Here is a 16,060-nt window from a genome sequence, read left to right as displayed (position 1 = left end):
CCACTACCTGTCCCTGGTCGTCCCTGGTCCCACATCGCCCTAGATTTCGTCACCAGACTCCCCTCCTCCAACGGTCATACAGTCATCCTCACCATCGTGGACCGTTTTTCAAAATGTGCCCATTTTGTTCCCCTGCCCAAGTTGCCATCCTCACTGAAAACAGCACAGCTGCTGGTGAACCACGTTTTTCGTTTACACGGAATTCCCTTGGACATAGTTTCTGACCATGGACCCCAGTTTACTTCTCAGGTCTGGGGTGTCCTGTTACGGTGGCAGCTCAGCGGGGGTGAGTGTTCTGCTTTCCTTCAGTTCGTTCTAATATTTTGTTATTTGTTTTGGTCTTGTGTTCCCCCTCGTGTCTCTTCCCTCCCTACGGCTCTCTCTCTCCCTGCGTTCTGGAACCATCGCTCCTCCTACCACCACCCTATGCCACCTGCACACCTGGTCTTCATCTTCGTCAAGCTCAAGATAAAAACCCGGCCTTTCTCAACACTCTTCACCGGATCGTCTGCTGCATTAGTCCTGGTGCCGCTGAATCTCCTAAGACTTTCTCGTGATCAAGCAAAATACTTCCCTGGTGTTTTTCGCCTTGTGCTAACCCATTCTCTGTGTTTGCCTTTCTTTCCAGAGTTGCTCACCTTGCTGATCTTCAGCCAGCTGGGGCCGCGACCGATCCTCCCCTCCCGGACGCTGCCACTGCGGCTCATCCTCAACTCCGCGGCTTGGTGTTCGCCGGTCGGTGCTTTCCTCCTCAGGTTCTCTTTAGTCACTCGCTCCCTGGTCACCTGGGTTAATCCTCCCGCTCCTCGTCCCCGTCCACGTTCCAGCGCTCCCTATTCCGGATTACCGCATTCCCCGTTGTGTTTAATCCTTTTCCTGCCCTAATTAAAAGAAACCTATTTCAGAGTGGTTGCGTGTGGGTCCGTTCTGTCTAATCATTAACAGAACTTCATTTTTTATAGATAAAGAATTTACATCCTTTACTTCCAGTGTCTAAGGGATGACACCGAAATTTGGACTCTTGACATAACAAGTGCCTTTTTAAAATAAAGTATAATAATTAAAGGCTACCATTTTGTAGAATATTCTTGTATTTCACTTTTACTTGTCCCCATGTTCTAGTGGGTCCCATGGAGGCTCTGATATAAAAGAACAAAGTAAATATGAAAATATCAAAATGCAAAAATTCATACTGTAGAAAGTGATAGAAACATCTACCATGGACAGTATTTATGCATTAATTTGTCTGTTGCTTTTTCCCAGCCCTCTCTCCTGGCTTTAACAGATTTTGAGGTGTTCCCTGTCGTTTTAATTAATGATTCAAATTCGGCATAACCTTCCATTAAAAGCTCGTGTTCTGCTTGGGAGAAAAACTGTGGGCGTTCTTTGGCCATGCTGAACAGCCAATAGCAGCGTTGCTGATCATTGTTTCTACTATCGATACATTTCCCCTTTTAAACAAACGCATGAACGCGCAGTTATCTCAGATAACTCAATCCAGCCATACTAATCATAAACAATAGGTGTGTTTGAAGAACCCAATTAGCCGGATCATGATTAGCCGGATGAAATCATCTTGGATGTGTCATTTGATCTCGGATGTTTTAAGCAACGTACCAAGAACGGGCCCCGGGTCTTAATGTCCAGTTCAGATCCAGTAACTGAGGTCGATTGCAGCTGGCGGGTCGCCAATCCGGTGCGGCAGTTGCCGCTCATAGAGTCCCAGAGGCAGGTGTATCCAGGGGTGGACTGGGACAAAAAAAAAATCGGCCCTGGCATTTTGGACTAGACTGGCCCATCATATTTTTTTTGTGTACTGAATGTGTATACCAACTGTGCAATAACAACTGTGCAATACCTTGAGGCCAGGTTAATGGAAATTAGTGAGAGTGGACACTTAAAATACTTCCAAAATCTTAATTTATTAACACTGTAAAATGTAAACTCCACCACAGCACAGCAACAATTCTTAGATCATGAAGAGAGAGAGAGAGAGAGAGAGAGAGAGAGAGAGAGAGAGAGAGAAAAGTCACTGTCAATCACACATATTATCACGTTACATCATCATAAGAAGTTATTGTAAATTGCTCATCAGATCTATTCAGTCTTCCAGATACTGTAGGGTAACATTGGACTACTGCGCACTCACTGTGTAAAAAAGGATGCCAATGACAAAATGAACCATTTGAAACGTGTAGAAATCCTGTCAGAGAGGATGAGAAGGAATAAAGATTAGACAAATGTTGCACAGAATAGTACTATTATCATTCATAATAAATTTAAGAAGTTCCTCTTACCTTACTAACTTACAAGAGCAGCTTTGTCAGCAACCCACTCTTCTCAGCCACCTTATCTATCACTGTGTCTGTGTCCAGTGCCATGAGGATGTGTTTTTTCAGTGGCCATCAACATAAATGCCTCTAGCTTGCTTGCAGACAGCTTGCTCCTAAGTCTGAACTTGATGAACTTGAGTGTAGAGAAGGTTATTTCACAGGCCACTTGGGAAGGGAAAGGGTCAGCAAGAACAATAAGCAAGCCCAAGGAGATGATAAGCATCTGAGAACATGTTAAGCCGCTGTAGAATCTGTTAGCAGCACAGTGGTTTTTTTTTTTTTTGGGGGGGGGGGGGTTATGTTATTTTATCATATTCATCAAGGGGTTGGTTGGTTTATCCTATCATTATCACATAGTTTGGGGCTCAGAAAACTGTCCGGCTTACCGCAGGTTCTGATACTGCAGCCACCGCACTGACATGTTCACTGCTCGGTTCGCCGTCGCCTCCACTACAACCACCACCACCATATTTTACATCAGACACCAGAGCAGATGAAGGTCCTGCTGTTGGGAACATGTCAGTCAGTTTGACACATTTCGCAGCATCCGTTTGAAGAACTTGTTTCTTTTTTTCGCACAGTTTCTCTGCGCCTCCCTTGCGTTTCTTATCCATCACTACTGTGAACACCGCTGCACAAAGTTCCACATGGAGCGTGAAGGTATATATATATATATATATATATATATATATATATATATATATATATATATAGGAGGAGTACAAAAAATGTAGGAGGAGTTTAACAAGAAAGGTTTAACCTTTGTAGCCATGTAGCGCGAAAACTAGCTGGGAAACGAAGGGTGTGCCAATTCCCTTTTTTTTGCAGAATCATCCAATAAACACGTCACTGGTGAAGAGGGCGCAGAAGTGCTTGTACTTCCTGCAGAGGATGAGGAGAGCCCACCTGTCCCCACACATTCTCACAACCTTCTACAGAAGTACCATAGAGAGCATTCTGACCAGCTGTCTCTCTGTGTGGTGTGGAGGCGGCAGCACCTTCTGGCTGGTGGAAAACAACGGTTGTCAAGCTTCTGAAGTTTGCGCACGACACCACTCTCATGGGATTTATCTCTGATGGTGACGAGTCCGCCTACAGGTGGGAGGGTGACCATCTGGTGACCTGGTGCAGGGAGAACAACTTAGAGCTCAACGCTGTAAAAATAGTGGAGATGGTTGTGGACTTCAGGAAGAACTCAGCCACAGCTACCCCAACACCCTCTGTGACTATATATAATATATTTCAGTCGTCAGTCAAGTCAAATTATGTTGCGAGTTCAGTTGTTTTTTTCTTTTCTTTGTTCAGTGGTTTGTGTTGTTACCACTGGCAAGTTCACGCCAGTAAGAAGAATGGAGTTTGTCAATGGAGGTTCAGTTCTGCTTGGGGCACAGGCTCGCCATGTCTTTTCAGAGAGAATCCATGGAATCTGATCCAGTAGTCTGATCCAGCTTTTTGATCAGCAACAACAAAAAAACCTAGCCTGCACACGATAATATTATTATTGCATTCAGCTAAATAAACTCACTTTATCAATTTTTACAGCATTGTTTTTTCTTCATTCCTCACATTAACATTGCGATGTTTTACATGCACTTTAAATTTTTTTCCCAACTCAAAACATCGGAATCATCTTTAACCCATGTAAAACAAAAATATAAAATCCTTTTTAATTATGAAACTATGACCTGTAATTTAACAAATTACAGCATAGGTTTTTTTAATCCTCTTCCAAGTCTTTGTAAATCATGAGATGAAATACAGTTATCACCTTACCAAAGAGCATGAAATCCTTCTACATCCAATACTCTCCTTCATCATCCATTGTATGGACGAAACCCAGCGCTGAACACAGAGAAATGTCGGACTGGATCAAATACTGCATGTGTGATGGGTTCAAGTACCTCGCTCAATGTAGGAATTTACACATGTACAGCCTCAAGCTATTTAACTAAGATGTAAACAAGGTTTAAAATGTCTACTGTTTAGTTTGATATTAATGAACAGTCATAATTTTAATTTACTTGAAGTATGTTTGAACTAGAAGAATTAACAGTGGGATGTTGATAAACTGACTGTATATTTGTATTGCAGTGCTTAACCATAGATTTACATCTGAGTCAGTTAGCTTGCAGGTAGTTGACCTCCACGCAGATTTGGCTCTGAAGGAACAGTCTGTTAAGAGTGATCCTATATTATATATATATATATATATATATATATATATATATATATATATATATATATATATATATGTATATATATATATATATATATATGTGTGTGTATATATATACATACATATATATGGATACATACATATATACTGAAGTGGACTGCTAAGTTTTAATTGAATACCCCTTACTTAGACTATTAATGGTAAGAGTTGTTATAGTTGCAAAAACAAGCCACGAGATGGAGCCCTTGCTTCATTTTCTGAAAAGCTCTTTACAATAGGTTTTATGTCAAACTATCTAAATAAATATTCCTTTTAAATCAACGGTTTGCTCTAAAATTCTGAAAATATTCATGAATGTGCAAGAGTGTTTTATCTAACCACACGATTTTTTTGATGGTCATTAAAAAAATGGATTCAGAGAAAAAAAATATTAAACTTTATAATCTTGTATCATTAATGTTCAAAGTCTTGTAAATTGTTCAAAATCGCCTGGATTTTTGCCAAACTGAAAGACATGTTTATTCTGGCTGTGCTTTACAGATAGAGGCCATTTTTATTGGGATTGACCAATATTTGTGGAAAATACATTGATTTCTCCATTTTACAAACTTTGAAAAAAACAGAGTGTGGCACTTTCAAAAACTGGAATACATGCAGTGAGAGAATTTTTGCACCTTATTCAAGGAATACATCCTGAAAATCTGAGCTTGTTACACCACACAAGTGATTTTAGGTGAATTTTTGAAGTTTTCAAGTTTTTTTCCACACTTTTGGATATAGGCCCCGCCCACTTGTTTCAATCATTAATATTTTTTATTACTTTAGTTCAGGGTTATGACTGGAAGGGGATGAAGAAGGTTTTGTAAAAACCGATCAGCCATTCTTGCGTAGTAGATTTCTTGACATCACAGCGCCCCCTAGTGATGGACGATCTTCAAACGCGGGTCACATGTGCAAAATCTTATTTGTAGTTTGGGTTATAAAGGACATGTTAAAATCTGTTATGGTTTTACAATAATCAGCAATTACATTTAGAGCTAGCTAGCTAACAATCACTTATATTAGTGTTACTTTTCGAAAAAGTCAAAATTCAAAAATCCACCACGTTAACTTTTTTTATTTGTCCATGACACGCTTATATATAAAGTTTTGTGCGGATTGCACAAAAAATGTAGGAGGACTTCAGGGGCGGATCTAGGATTTTTCAAAGGGGGGTGCGCACCTAGGGGTCAAGGGGTTAAGGGTCAAGGGTCACGTTATGACAATGTGAGGCTAAATGAACTTAGGTTACTATTTCACACTACCCTAATTATTCATGTAAGGGGTTTTTAATTGATAATCATAATGGATGATCCATCCATTAATGATAATCCATCAATGATAATAGATGAAAATAAGAGGAATTAGCAAGATTACATTATTGTAATTGAAAAAGGATTTTTAAGCCAAAATCTCTTGGTCTTTACAGCATGCACAAGGTTAAAAAGTAGTTTCATGAAAAAAAAAGTATCCTAAACATTTAATCAAACAAAGATTTTATCTCCAGAAATGATATTTATTTAGTAAAATTAAATAAAAAAAGACCCAAGGACTTAAGAACAGTTTGGTTGGTTGGTATGGTTCAAGTGATAAAGGATTTTTTTAAATGTATTTTAACAATATATTTCATCCAGATAAACTATATTAAGAAAAAATAGCTTAAAAAGACCCAAGAACTTAGAACAGGTTGGTATGGTTCAACTGATAACGAGATGAACTTTGTTGAGAAAAAAACCCTTTAAAGTAAGTTAAACCAATGAACATGTATGGTGAAGTTAAGCTATAAGCCTATAATAGAACAGTACGACTTGACAAAGAATATTGTTCTCTTCTACAACACCTTCAACTTTATGATGACGATCCCATAGTCGACCTTAGCAAAGTTTTTACTGCTTTACAGCCTGAGTTAGCACGTTCCACAGAAGCACTTGTAACAGGTATAACTGACAGAAGGTGATCATAGAAATGTTTGGGTAGTACTTCATATTTGTTATCCTTAGAATTTCAGGGAGAGAGCTGGGTTTTTCCACTGATGATGACCACTTTGTGTGCCACAACTTCATTTCCTGCTTGAATGTTGATCCTGATGGTAGATCATCTTTATATGAAGTAAATCTGGAAAAATTAATCCATGCGTTTATATTTAGAAGAACTGATTACTGCAACGGTGTTTTTACAGGCCTGCCTAAAAAGTGGATCAGACAGCTGCAGCTGATCCAGAACGCTGCTGCCCGCGTCCTCGCTAAGACTAAGAAAGTAGAGCACATAACCCCAGTTCTAAAGTCCTTACACTGGCTCCCTGTATCTCAGAGAATCGACTTTAAAATCCTTCTGCTAGTCTATAAATCCCTGAATGGCTTAGCACCTAAATACATCACAGACTTGTTATTATTGTATCAACCATCCAGACCACTCAGGTCTTCTGGCTCCAGCCTACTCTGCATACCTAGAACCAGAACTAAACAAGGACAAGCAGCATTTAGTTCCTATGCTCCACTTATCTGGAACAAACTTCCAGAAAACTGTAAAAGTGCAGAAAGCCTGAGTTCTTTTAAATCAAGATTAAAAACACATCTGTTTAAAATTGCCTTTGACTGTTCTAGTTAACCTGTTTTACTGTTTTTAATGTTCTTTTTTGTTTCTACATTCTATCCCTACTTGCTTTTATTCTATTTTCTATCTACATTTTATTCCTACTTGCTTTTATTTTGCTATATTTTAATCACGTAAAGCACTTTGTATTGTCTTTGTACTGAATTGTGCTATATAAATAAATTTGCCTTGCCTTGCCTAAAGATCTCTTTCTCACTCTCACCGTTCATCATATGCAAGTCGCTTGGCAATAGTTTTAAGCCTAGTATGTTTTCATAAAGGAGACCATTCTTAGTTTTAACAATAAAATGCATGTGGCACCAACAGATTTAGACCAGACAATACACACTACACAATAACTACTGTATGCGTGTCAATGTCCACTTTTTTTTTACTTTACACTCTATTTTCATTACTTTACAAGAACTGTGCAACAAAAAAATAATTTTTCACAACTTTCCTATTACTTTAAAAAGTCTTCCTAAAATTGGATTAATTTACAACTTTACACAACTTGTGAGAACCCCATGTTTTCTCATTATCAACATTTTCTAGCGACCATCGTACCTTTTTTCCGTGGGGAGAATTAAAAGATTAAGGTTGATCCATACTCTAATCAGGAAGGTGGCGGTAATGCACCTAAAAATTTTTGGCCAACCACCATAAAAAAGAGAAGAAGAAAAAGAAGAAGAAGAAGAATCCAAGATGGCGACGACCGGTGCGGCAGAGCTGTGAGCAGTTAGAATTTGTGCTCGGATAGCCGGAGTCTCGACCACCGTGCCGGCGTCACAGTGCATCCTTTCTCCAAAAGGGGGGTGCGCGCGCCCCCCGCGCCCATGCCTGAATCGGCGCCTGGAGTTTAACAAGAAAGGTTTAACCTTTGTAGCCATGTAGTGCGAAAAGTAGCTGGGAAACGAAGGGTGCGCCAATTCCCTTTATTTTGCAGAATCATCCAATAAACAAAGTGACATCAAGTTTTTGAGTGTGGGACCAGTAGTTTGGTTACCTGACTCCGCCAGATGGATTTGCTCCGCATATCCATCTGGAAACCTTCTGTTGAAGTAATTTTGGGAAGGGGCGAAAATACTGGTTAGCTGATTGGCCTATGTTGGTGATAGACGGGCCAAATAAACCAATCAGATCAACGAAGCATATGACGTACTCGTCAACATGCTTCGTCGTCGCTCTGTTACGAGCGACGATCAAAACACAACCACAAGCCAAGCTACTCTTGCTGCTGCAGGTAAAGGCTCGTTAGCTCAGCAAAGAAATACTCTGTAATTCGGATAAAACTTGCTCGATAGCCACGCTAACGCTAGTTTCATCGGCTGAAGCCGCCATGTTCTTTAGACTGAACTGTTGCACTTCTCGTTGCGTCACACCTCAACCCGCCTCAAAGCCAACGCTGATTGGACGTTCGTTTGGTGAACGGCTTCAAATTTTCTTTAACGGAAAGTAGCCAGACTGATCTGCGAGTGAAACCATGAAAGCTCGCGAGATCAGGATGGTCTCACGAGGCTAGTAGTTTGGTGGTTACAGGCGGAAACGCATTGTCCTTTGTTATAGCGCCCCCTAGTTGTTGAGGGGTCTGAATTTCTGGGTTTGAGTAGGGGTGCACGTTCTGAACTTAGATACCTGATCCAATTGATTCGTTACAAATCCGCGTGGGCTGCACAACGCGTTTTAATTCCGTAATAATAATAATAATAATAAAAATAATTCAAAAACAGACGAAAAACAATAGGGTTCTCTGCTCACAGAGCAGACGAACGGCATAGCCGTTCGCCTGCGCTGCGGGCTTGGAACCCTAATAATACATTTTATTAATATACATGTCGGGTCTGCCGGCCCAAACAGCACGTCGGCCCACCGGGCAAATGCCCGGTACGCCCGATTACAGTCCATGCCTGGGTGTATCGGAAGTCGGAGGACAGGCAGGAGATCAAAACCGTGAAGCAGGATGAGCCGTAGAGCGACGCCAAAGACGAAGTCGGGGACGTGGTCGAAGGTTGGAGCCAGGAGATCAGAGAGCCAATGAGGTGCCGAAGGACAATCCAGGACGGAGTCGGGTCACAGTTCCAGGTTCGATACACAGATCAGCAGACAGACTGAACGAGGGCAGGCAAGCTCAGTAGTCAGGAAACTAATCCGGTCGGTACACAGTGGGCAGAGATCAAGCAGGTAGTCAGGACAGGCAGAAGTCAGGAATCAGACCGGGCAAACTGAATCAGACGGGAACAGGCTGGCTCAGAGGTCGACAGGTAATCGGGTCGGGATCAGGTAATCCGAAAAAACGCTGGAATAAGTCTCACAAAATACTCAAAATAAACTGGCACTGTTGTCTGGTCTTAGAGCTGGTTATATACTAGTGAGAGCAGGTGGAACCGATCTGAAGTGATGAGGAATGGGCGGAGCTAAACAGGTGTGTGACATGAGAGATTAAACCAGGCAACAGTGCCGAAATCATGACACTGAACAAAATCAATGGAAACATTTATCAATAATCAGCATGAACGCATCATTGACATCACTGATGTCAATGATGCGTTGGCTGTTTAACATGTTAAACATGAAACCATAGTTTCTAAGTGTGTTACACAGTTCTTTTGCACTTCTGTCTTCAGGGTTGTTTCAGGTATTTCTGCAGATAATTTGAAAGAAGGAGATGTTTTGAACAGAGTTTCAAAGGAAATGAAGTATTAGATCTAGCTTCCCAGGGTCAGCCAAGAACATTGCGTTAAAATGACACTAAGAGGACCAGGTTTTGACTGCATGTGTAACAGACCCAGGATCTGAGTCTGTAGAACAGATTAAATGTTCCTGTAAAACACAGGGAAATGATGAGACAGACGAATATGAATGTTTCTGCCAAATTTATTAATACAATCAAATGTATTTTACAATTACAGCATAACTGTTCTTCATATGCAAACTATATTCAATTCAATTCAATTTTATTTATATAGCGCCAAATCATGAAACATGTCATCTCAAGGCACTTTACAAAGTCAAGTTCAATCATATTATACAGATTGGGTCAGATTATACAGATTGGTCAAAAATGTCCTATATAAGGAAACCAGTTGATTGCATCAAAGTCCCGACAAGCAGCATTCACTCCTGGGGAACCGTAGAGCCACAGGAAGAGTCATCTGCATTGTACATGGCTTTGCTGCAATCCCTCATACTGAGCAAGCATGAAGCGACAGTGGGAAGAAAAACCACCCATTAACGGGAAAAAAAACCTCCGGCAGAACCGGGCTCAGTATGAACGGTCATCTGCCTCGACCGACTGGGGTTACAGAAGACAGAACAGAGACACAACAAGAGAAACAAAAAAGCACAGAAGCACACATTGATCTAGTAATCTGTTCTACATTAGATGGTAGTAGCGGGTGAGCCGTCTTCTCTGGATGATGTCACAGTTAACAGAACGCCAGACCAGGTGTACCTACTATGAAGAGAAAAGAGAGAGAACAGAAAGTTAAAGCAGAAATGTATATATATATATATATATATATATATATATATATATATATATATATATATATATATATATAAAGAATGTTCTTTATTCACATGTGACCTTGAAATCATTCATGTTATCACTCCTTTACATGACAATTCACAACATATGAATTACATGCTTCCCGTAATTTATTCCCTTAATCCCTGCAGTTGCACCATTCCCAAACAGACACCAGTGCTTAATATACAACTATCTGATTACACAGTTTAAAGGTAGCATGGAACTAACCACATCCATGTTGGCAAACTTAGCTTTAACACTTAACATGTATCTTTACAACCAGTCACACACATATTATTCACTGCCAATGGCATATTAACAATCAAACACATGTCAGGATACCAAACGGGGCTTGTACAACAGAGTAAATAGCCCCACATAAATACAAAACCAAATCAAAATGGCGCCCGCAGCATCGCCCCACTCAGTGACCGTTTCTCAATATGCGTTCTTGAGCGTTCTCGTGTGCTCGTGACACGTCATCAGCCTTAGCCCGAGCACTGTTCCAATACCCGAGAACGCCAAACCGAGAACGCCAAACCGAGAACGCGACGAATTCCCCGGATGTTGTTCTCGCCCACCCTCTTTATCGAGCATGCATCAGAGCATACTTGTGCGTTCTTCAGACTGACCGCTTGCCCAGAATGCACCGCGGCTGCAGCTTGATTCGAGACAGCGCAAACAGAGCTCACAGCGGTAAGTTAAAAAAATTCCCTTTTCTGCTGCTGTTGTTGTTCAAAAGTCCCTTTTCCAATCGTTTGAGGCGAGAACATTATACTTTTAAGTTTCCTTATGTGGCCTGTTTACAGATTTGGTGCGTAATTAAGAAAAGTAGTGTGCATAGTACTGCTGGTAATAATTTATTTGTTTTGTGTTTATCTGACTGACGAGTGTTGCTTTATTAACTCAATACTTGCTGGAATAAATTCTAAATGTCTGCCAAGGACGACAGCAGCATATAAAATAAATACATTTTATAAATGTTTTTCCTATCTAAGTGAGTTTCTTCTGAGTCAGGACACAAATAATTAAGAGGAGAAAGAGGGAAAGAAAACTATGGTAATAATAGTATATGAAAAAACAGACATTTACTTTATACAAATGTTTAATATTTGGAAAAGAATGAAGGTGTCATATTTGAAAGAAATGACTGAAATGAGTCAGTCAGTTCCAATAAGGAAATGATTCTTTATTGAGCAAAGTTGGTAATGCTTCTGGCCGGATTGTTCTTGGTTCTGCTGGGAAAGATGAGGGCAGTGGTAAATGACAGGGCTGAGATTGATGGAAAGGTGGAGAGGGCTGAACTCACGGAGGCTGGTGCTTGGCAGGGGTCCGGGGGGTAGTGTGTCTTTGGTCCAGGTGTTATCCAGTGACTCTCTCCAGTGTTTTTTGAGATGGAGGGTGGACAGGCAGGTGGGTGCAAGGAGGAGGACCCAAGCAGACTGACAGTCAGAGGACTCCAGGCCTCGAAGAGAGTCCAGGCTTGGAAGCTTCTAGGGTTCTCGGTTGATTTTCTGGAAGAGATCGAAAGCACAGAGTTAGGGTTGGCTTGGAAGAACTCGGGACGGAGTTTAAAGTCGGTCATGTACCACGCTGGTAGCGAGAAAGAACTGACGCCCTCCTCCTGGTCTTGGCTCCTTAAGTAGGTGCCTTAATCAGCCGAGACGCAAAACACCTGCACGTCACACCTTGTAGCAGAGAGAGAGGGAGAGAGACCCACACCTAGACCAGCAGCATGACAGAAGGTGTAATATATTCAACAAATTATTAACAGTTACTAACATGGTTTAAAACAAAGAAATAACTCTTATTAAGATCTTATACAAATAGACAATGCCTATAAACTTACAATTAAAAATAGTTGGAATGGAAATTATTTAATGATTATTTAATGTATTTTCACAGGTGGTGAAAAAAATTAAATGAAGCAGCATGTGGACATGACTCCAGCTAATCTACGTTAGGTCAGGTGTAGTCATGTTCACTTAAACATGCAGCCAGCTGGAGCCGCTCCCTGTCTTCAGCTGCCGGATGGTCATCCTCCTCTGGGTCGACCTCCTCATCCACCACGTCTAGCTGGTCCCCTGCCTCTATACTAATATTGTGGAGGATGCAGCAGGCGGTGATTACTTTTAGGCCAAACGTTAGGCGGACCTCCAACGCCCTAAAGAAGATGGAACGCCACCGTGTCTTCAGACCACCAAAGGCACGCTCAATGATGTTAATCAGCCTTGGCGTGGTGTCTGTTGTAGCGTGCCTCCACTAGACCTGTACCAAATATAAAATAACTTGTAATTTAGGTAATATGCTGATATGTCTTAATCTTCTATCCAATTTATATAATCTATTTATCAATTGTGTGTCATTGCTGGCTCTATTTAAGGACAAGAAGGTAAGAGATATTACTGCAAGCTGTTTTCCTATAGGATGCACCACAGGCCAGCCAGTAGAGGGTCACCAGCATCTCTATCTCCTGTGGCCATCTATGGACCTTCTGGATGGGCAGCAGCTGAAGGGGGAGGACGCTGGTGGCTCTGTTTAGCCTGACGGCTGGTTTCAGGTCCCCTTCATTAAAAAATATTTGGAGGGTTGGCATAGAGGTGTTTATCCTCACATATTTTGTTTCTGCTTATTCCTGTAAATAAAAAATACCAAATGTTACCATAATTGTTTTTTCAATTCTCACCTTTTCACACCATAAAACTATAACTGCTTAACATGCAGATTAATATAGTTCTCAAAAGAGAAAAGGTAAAATGTATAGTGTTGTAAAACTAGTCAAGTATAGTACATGTAACAAATGGCTTCCCTTCTCTGGTATTTTTACCATTTCACTGAATAATGAGCTGAACTATCTGCACATAATTTATAGATTAATCACTGTAAAGGTGGACAAACATAAAAATATGTTTTTCCTTTCTTAATCAATGCTGTGAAGGTCAGGAGGTGCAATAAAGTAGCTTAACCCTACTGTTACTAATGTTAAAATTGGCTCTTCATCTTAATTATTTAGAGAAAAATAGTCACAATTGCAACCTGATCACGTTTTTATTACCATCCTCAATGTTTTTTTTTAAAGATAAAAGTAGGAAATAGGCTGTCAATCTTAAAATGCCTACCAGCTGGCAATAGATGGGTGAGCAAAGCCTGCCTTCTGAGCCTCCTTTGTGGAGGAATATGAATGTTTCCCAAAGCCTCGCTTCTGCCAAATTGGAGAAGAAGGGCCTCTTACCCACTGAGCTATATAATACACTGGAGTGCTGATTTTGCCGAAAAACTGAAGTCACTGGCCGCCATCTTGCTACTCCCTACTCTCACAGAATCCCATAGGATTTGGTTGCAACAAGAAGCAGTTTTCTGGCTTTGTGAAAACGTTTCATAGGTAATTCTACAGTCAGTGGATGTACTAACACTATCAACTACTAGGAAATTAGATGCTGAAATATTTTACATGTTATTCATATTATATATATATATATATATATATATATATATATATATATATATATATATATATATATATATATATATATATATATATGTGTGTGTGTATATGTATATATATGTATACACATATGTAAATATATGTTTTTGTATATTGTTATTTATACATTTATAAATGTTAAACATATATATTTAAATGAATAAAATGCAAAATATTTCAGCACATGACTTTCTCAGTATGTGATTGTTTTAGAACATAACATAAAAGTATATGGCATTTGACATTTTAAAAGTCGTAAGCCCCCCCTGAACATGAGAAAATCCTTGTTATTCGATGCTGTAGAGCACATATTCCCTAGTTACTGGAGGAAAATAGGGAGTACCAATATGGCGGCTGGTGGCTTCAAAGCGACTCGTTCAAAGGGACGGTGATTAGCACTCCACTGTATATAGCTCAGTGCTCTTACCTCACTAGACTGTCTCACGGAGCAATGCGCCCCCTGTGGCATGGGGGTGTAATTACAACTTAAATAGTAATTCCTAACGTGACATTTCCTGTTTTTGTCATGAACCAGAGACAGATGGACCCAGTATTCAGCCAGACAAGAGAGGTTTTAAGCAAAAAAACGGGATTTAATAATAAAACAGGGACAGGCAGACTCAATGATCAGAAGGGCAGTCCAAAATCTGGTACACTAAAGGCAGTCCAAAATAGGCAGAAGTACAGACAAGGATAAGGCAAACTCAGAATATCACAAGGCAGGTCCAGGTCAGAAAAACAGGTAAGCAATCATATCAGGTTTAGGGATCAGGCTGGCTCAGAGTCAAAAAGGCAATCAGGTCGGTATCAACAGGGCTATCAGTAATACAATGCTGGATAAGACTCACCAAGTGGTTTGAAAATGATCTGGCAGTTTGCAGATGTTTGTAGCAGGACTATATAGGGGAGTGAGCAGGTGAACGGGAGTGAAGACTAATTACAAGTGACAGGTGGAAATAATCAAAGGAAAGGTGGTAACTGAACTGAACTGAACTGATTGGCTAGTGACTGGATGTTGACAGATGAGCAGATCTGATTGGCTGGTAACTGGTGTTCGGAGAGTGACAGATAAACAGATTGAGTGAGCTGGCAGATTGCTGGGAAGAGACAGAACTGAACTGGAAACATAAATAAAATCAAACTACAATAAAATCTAACCTATTCCATAAACCAAAACTAATACAGAACCTAAACCTAAGACTAAACACAACACACACAAGCTATAATAGAAACCAAACAAGAAAGAGCCCAAAACCAAAACTGATTTTAAAGACAGGAGAGTTAACTAATAAATCAAAATTAACAAACAGCTGAAACAAAACCCAAATCCTGACAGTTTTTTTCTCTCTTAAACCAACACAAACATTTAATGTGATTACACATTAGTGTGTCACACGCTCCCCAACAAATTATAATGGCTCCTTGTCATGATTTTGTCGAGGGTGAACCCGGACACAACACGCACACACAGAGTAGGATTTAAGAGAGTTTATTGCAGGTGGATGGTGGTGACATGAGGAACCAGAGTTGTTACCAGACGGAGGTGAATGATGCAGGAGCTGACTGCCAGGTACAGAGTCCACGAGACAGAGAGGAGCTGGGCTGCTGCAGGACCAGGGACGAGACCAGGACGAAGACGGAAAAACAGAAGCCAGCAGCGCAGCCACACAAAACCAAAACTTGACGGACCGGGAACTAAGACGGTGGAACAGGTGCAGGCAAACACGAAGGAGAGCAACAAACACTACGAGCCAGCGACGAGGAGACAACTGAGGTGAGTTTATAAAGGGAGCCTGACAGGTGACGGGAATGAAGACTAATTAGAGTAGGTGTGACTAATGGCTGTGGGAGGGAGAGCTGGGTGAACTACAAAATAACCAGAAGCGAGACAACTTAAACCATGACAC

The sequence above is a fragment of the Fundulus heteroclitus genome, chromosome 7 (genome assembly GCF_011125445.2).
Source record: "Fundulus heteroclitus isolate FHET01 chromosome 7, MU-UCD_Fhet_4.1, whole genome shotgun sequence".
Lineage (NCBI taxonomy): Eukaryota > Metazoa > Chordata > Actinopteri > Cyprinodontiformes > Fundulidae > Fundulus > Fundulus heteroclitus.
The sequence above is the reverse complement of the archived record's forward strand: the minus strand, read 5'-3'. Positions refer to the sequence as shown.